Below are 6,000 nucleotides of genomic sequence, written 5' to 3' on the forward strand. Positions count from 1 at the left end.
GCTCATATCTTTAAGAGTAGTTCAGTTGTCACTGTTGGACCAAACACTCATCAAAATCCCCCAAATTTAAATGCATATCATTTGTGAAGAAAACGTAGCAAAGGAGACATAGGCTCTCTACGGAAGTTAACGTCAAGAGTTAAACGTCTTTCCATACAGATGGGCAAGAAACACATGAAGAGATGCTCAACTTTACTAATTATTAGAGAAATGCAAATCAAAACTACAATGAGGTATCACCTCACACCGGTCAGAGTGGCCATTATCAAAAAATCTACAAACAATAAATGCTGGAGAGAGAAGGGAACCGTCATGCATTGTTGGTGGGAATGTAAGTTGATACAGCCACTATGGAGAACAGTATGGAGATCCCTTAAAAAACTAAAAATAGAACCACCATATGACCCAGCAACCTCACTACTGGGCATATACCCAGAGAAAACCATAATTCAAAAAGAGTCATGTACCACAATGTTCATTGCAGCACTATTTACAATAGCCGGGACATGGAAGCAACCTAAATGTCCATCAACAGAGAAATGGATAAAGATGTGGTAGATATATACAATGGAATATTACTCAGCCATAGAAAGGAATGAAATTGGGTCATTTGTAGAGACATGGATGGACTTAGAGACTGTCATACAAAGTGAAGTAAGTCAGAAAGAGAAAAACAAAAATTGTATGTTAACGCATAGATGTGGAATCTGAAAAAATTGGTACAGACGATCTCATTTACAAAGCAGAAATAGAGACACAGTATGGATACCAAGGGGAAGGGGGGTGGTGGGATGAACTGGGAGATTGGAATTGACATATATACACTATTGATACTATGTATAAAATAGGTAACTAATGAGAACCTACTGTATAGCACAGGGAACTCTACTCAATGCTCTGTGATGACCTAAATGAGAATGAAACCCAAAAAAGAGGGGATACATGTATATGTATAGCTGATTCACTTTGCTGTACAGTAGAAAGTAACACAATATTGTAAAGTAACTATACTCCAATAAAAAAAATTAAAAATTAAAAAAATAAAATAAAATTGAAGGCAGACCTCTCAAAGAAACAATGGAGGTCAGGAGATAGTGACATTACATGTGCTGAAGGGAAAAAAATGTCAACTAAGAATTTTATATCCAACAAAATTATCTATCAAAAATAAAGTCAAGGGCTTCCCTGGTGGCGCAGTGGTTGAAAGTCCGCCTGCCGATGCAGGGGACACGGGCTCGTGCCCCGGTCTGGGAAGATCCCACATGCCGCGGAGCGGCTGGGTCCGTGAGCCACGGCCGCTGAGCCTGCGCATCCGGAGCCTGTGCTCCGCAATGGGAGAGGCCAGTGAAAGGCCCGCGTACCGCAAAAAAAATAAAAAATAAAAAAATAAAATAAAATAAAGGCAAAATAAATTCTCACATTTAAAAAAAAAAAAAAGAGTTAAACGTCTTCTAAGTCCAACCTAGAATATGAAATGACCGATGCTTCCTGCCACTGGCACAGGATTTACGATTTACTACTTTCATGGAGTCTCACAGAAAGATCACAGTTATGACATTTGGTAAATATCAGCAATCCATATCAGGAATATATTTTTCATAAATATAAATACAAGTTTGGCTCCTATCAGTTATTTTCAGATTATGCTACCATGGAAGCTGGACCAAAATATCTGTCTTACCCCTTCAATGTGATTGCAGAAATGCCCATCACCTGGTAAGCAAAATGTGGCATAGCCATCCAATGGGATGAACATTAGTTAGCAATAAAAAGGAACCACTAGTGACACATGCCACAACCTGAATGCACCTTGGAAACATTATTCTAGGTGAAAGAAGTCAGATGTTAAACACTGTATATTGTATGATCTCATTGTATGCAGTGTCCAGAAAAGTCAAATCTAAAGAAACAGAAAGTAGAAGAGTGCTTGCCTGGGGCTGGGGGTGAGAATGGTGAGTGACTGAAAACAGGCCCTTGAGATTTGGGAAGGATGGGGATGATGAAAATATTCTAAAATTGGATTGTGATAATGGTTGTACAATTCCATAAATTTACTAAAAATCACTGAATTGGACACCTGGATGTATTTTATGGTATGTAAATTATACCTCCAATAGAGCTGTTTTTAAAAATAGCAAAATGAAAAAAAAAAAAAAAAGCAAGAATGCCTTACATAAAGTCACTCTTTTCCTCTGAGGTTAAAAATAATTATAGTCATGTTTTTCTAATTTACAGGAAAAAAATAAGTTGATGAATAGGATTCTCTCGATTTGAATTTTTCACCCCCTAAATGATTGCATCTGCTACTACAAGTTTAGTTTTCATTGAATTTGCATGAAATTGATATTTAGCTATTTCAGGTTTAAGATCTCAATATTTCATAATATTAAACCCAGAACACAGGATCCCTAAATTCTTTCCCAACCTAAGCAGAAGAGAAAACTGACTTGAATAACATATAAGTTCCTTTACAATTTTTTAATCTATTTCAATCAGTGTAAAAGAGTCTGTGATTTGAAACTAATCTAGTTTCTAGTTTCGGTCACTGTCAAAAAGTGATGGATGGTGATTGCTGTGATTCCTAATCTATGGCCTCGGGGTGTCCCGGAGGAGTCCAGAGTTGTGTAAATTCCATGAGGACAGGAATGTGTCTTATTTACACAAAGCTGTATCCCCCTGGGTCTCCTAGAAAGAACGTAGTGCCCTACACAATAGATATTCGTTCAGTGAATATATGACTAGGCCCGAAAATCCACAGGCGCACCAAATATTTTCTAAAACCGAGTGTACACACACACACACACACACACACATACACATACGCGCGCGCGCACACACACACACATACACACACACACATACGCGCGCGCACACACACACATACACACACACACATTACACACACACACACACACACACACATACCGTGCTTTTGGTTTCCAAATTCAGTGGGTGGCTGTTTTCACACTTAGTGAAATGTAAATTTACTTAAACATGCTATTAAATTGATAGCAACGTGTTGCCATTTTGAAATGCTTTTCTGTCGATAAATGGCCTTTTAATTTTGGTGTAAATGCCTCGCAGAGTCAAAGCCACTACTTTAAATGACATTCGCTTCAGAAACCTTCCGTTGTTCCCTTTTACAGCCATTATTCTAAACAAATAAATGTACACCTCACTTTTCAGTTTTGGCCAAATCTAGCTTAGATCTTCCGGCTTTGTCCAGATTTGGGGATTACAACTCAAGCCCACTGTCCAGCACATTATAAATCAATACGCTAACAAATAACATGCCTGTCATTAATTCTCAGAATCAGAAAGGTGAATAATACAACTGAAATAGTGTCTGTCTTTATTTCAAAAATCTCTTTTTAGTTAGTGCAGGTTTAGTTACTACATTTATTTAGCAAATCACAAAGGTAAAAACCTTGGGAAGTTTGCCTAGGTCACAGGAAGTGTAAGCCATTTTCATTCTTTCTGTAAGTGGTTGAGAAGCCTCTGCTTAGGTGCACATTCCTCTGTGTCAGGGCCCTTCACTCTCAAATTATCAGTGTAGGGCGAGAGCGAGGGGGGAGAGCCCAGCAGGAAGAAACAACAGCACCGATTGTGTGTGCTAGGGTACCTGAAACTCCAGCTCAGATCATATTTCTGAAAAGCCAGACTTCTGCAGAACTGAATATTTAATAGCATTAGGTTAAAAAGACATTATCTTTTCCCAATTGCAAATGAGAAGTAATTCCCTTTTGGACACTTCATCTAGTCTATACATACCAAGAAGTAAAAAAGGTTTTGATTCTTAAATCAAACAACTATAGTGAAAATGGTAAACAGACACAGCTTCAGCTACATTTGGAGCTAACGGCTTCTTCTGCTCATATATATATATATATATATATATATATATATATATACACACACACACATATATATGTATATATATGTGTGTATATATAAATTTATTTTCCCTTTCGAAGAAGGTTGAAAAGTTACAGCCATGTCATCATCCAGTTTTGCACTGTCCTGTACTGTTCTTTCCGTAAGATGACATTGCCCCTTTGCAAAATTGCCTGGGGCTGAGTAACTTTCAGCTCTAAAATCCCATGACAGTAGAAAACTGTCAGCCAATAGGCTGTTCTCTTTTCGCTACACCTACAGCTACAGAAGCCAGCACGAATGAATGAAGGGTAAGACAACCACCTTCACTCGTTCATTTGTTTATGCTCTTAAAAATTTCGGGCACAGTAAGCCGTCAAAGTTGCCACGCAGGGGTTCACAGGTGACAGCAAGTTCTCCAGAGGGCTTTCTCCACCGCCTGTGAATCGCGGGGACCCCTGACCAAGGGACTGCGTAACACCAATCTAAATAAATAATCAGGTGTGCACAGGGCTATGGAGGGGGTAAGCTTTCTCGGGGAAGGCAACTCTGTTCCTGGAGGAGCACAAACTTCTCGCCCAGGGAATCCGAGCCCAGAAAAGAGGTTTACAGGGAGAATATGCTCCTTACCAAGGATCCGTTTTCAGGAAAATGCCCTTGGTACACTGGGCGGCGCTGGGGGGGGCGGGCAGCTCCAAGGGCACCTGGACACCCACTCACCTGGGGGGCGGGAGGGTTGACCTGCCCGCAGATCGCAGGGGCTCGCCTACCTTGGAGGGCGCTCAGCGAGCGCAGGGTCCAGGCGCTGCTCTTCCGCTCTGCTTGGACCTCGGGCCGGGTCGGCCAGGCCGGGCTTGGTGGCTCCGCCCCGCAGGGCGCGCCCAGGGCAGAGTCCGGCGCCCCAGCGGCTCCGGGGAGGAGCCTGGGCCCCCGCGGCGCCCGGACGCGCACGCCCGGCCCCGGGCTGCCTTCTCTGCATCCCAACACCCGAGTTCCCAGCACTGCACACCCCTCAGTAACTGAGTTATGTAAAGGGGAATAGTTGCTGCTGCTTTTTCAAAAAGGTTCTGTTTGCACTCCAGGTTCATAAATTTTTGCTTTTGTTGTTGATAATAAGCCTTTTTATTTTGGAGTAATTTTAGATTTCCAAAAACTTGCAGAGATAGTACAGAGTTGCTTAAACCCGCTCTGCCGGTGTCCCCTAATATTCACATCTTACATCACCATGGTACAGTTGTCAAAAATAAGAAATGAACACTGATCCGTTACTATTGCCTAAACTAGACTTCGCGTAGATTTCACTAGTTTTCCTCTAAGATCTTTCTGTTCCAGGATCACGTTCAGGACCCAACGCTCCATTTAGTGTTATGTCTTTTTAATCTCCTCTTGTCTGTGACAGTTTCTTGGTCTTCCCTTGTTTTTCTTAACTTTGAGTGTTTTGAAAAATTCTGCTAAGCTATTTTGTGGATATCTATCATTTGGTTTTTTCTGATGTTTTCCTCATGATTAGGCTGTGGTTATGGGTTTGGGGGAGGAAGACCACACAGGTAAAATGTCCTTCTCGTTATCACATCCTCTCAGGGGCTACACGATAGCAACAGGACTTGTTACTGGTGATGTTGACCTAAATCGCTTAAAGTAGAGTCTGCCCAGCAGTTGCTATTTCTCTTTCCATACTTTTTTCTTTGGATGAGTGTCACCAAATTCAGCCCACACTCCAGAGAGGAGGGTTGGGGAAATGCAACTCCACCTCCTGGAGCGGGGAGTATCTACTTTATTGTTTGGAATTATTCTGTAAGGTAGATGTGTTCCTTCCCTCTTAAATATTTATCTATTCAATCATTTATTTATAGCAGTGTGGACTCATACGTATTTAGTTTATAATTTGAGCTATAATTCAATACTACATTATTTATTTTGTTGCTCAAATTTTTACAGCTTTGGCTGGAACTCTTTCAGGTTGGCTCCTGTATCCCTTTGAAAGTTCATAAACTTTTAGACCTGAGGAGACAAGAAAACTCACTAATGATTTGCTCTACCCCCTCCCATGTAACAGATTTGGAGAACTGCAGCCCAAATCCCCCCCAATCCGAGGGTTTTTCAGTGTCTTCCTGGGAGCCCTACAAT

At 41.1% G+C, this 6,000-nt stretch overlaps 1 protein-coding gene across 1 annotated transcript in view; it reads right to left on the reverse strand.

Annotated features, from left to right (window-relative positions):
- Positions 1–4,748, reverse strand: part of CCDC68 (coiled-coil domain containing 68) — a 50,424-nt gene extending 45,676 nt beyond the window's left edge. The window contains exon 1 of the mRNA XM_082667740.1: positions 4,644–4,748. The gene's annotated coding sequence lies outside the window, so the exon portion shown is untranslated. The remainder of the gene's footprint in view (positions 1–4,643) is intronic.
- Positions 4,749–6,000: the final 1,252 nt, after the last annotated feature.

This window comes from Grampus griseus (genome assembly GCF_964374135.1).
Source record: "Grampus griseus genome assembly, chromosome: 12".
Lineage (NCBI taxonomy): Eukaryota > Metazoa > Chordata > Mammalia > Artiodactyla > Delphinidae > Grampus > Grampus griseus.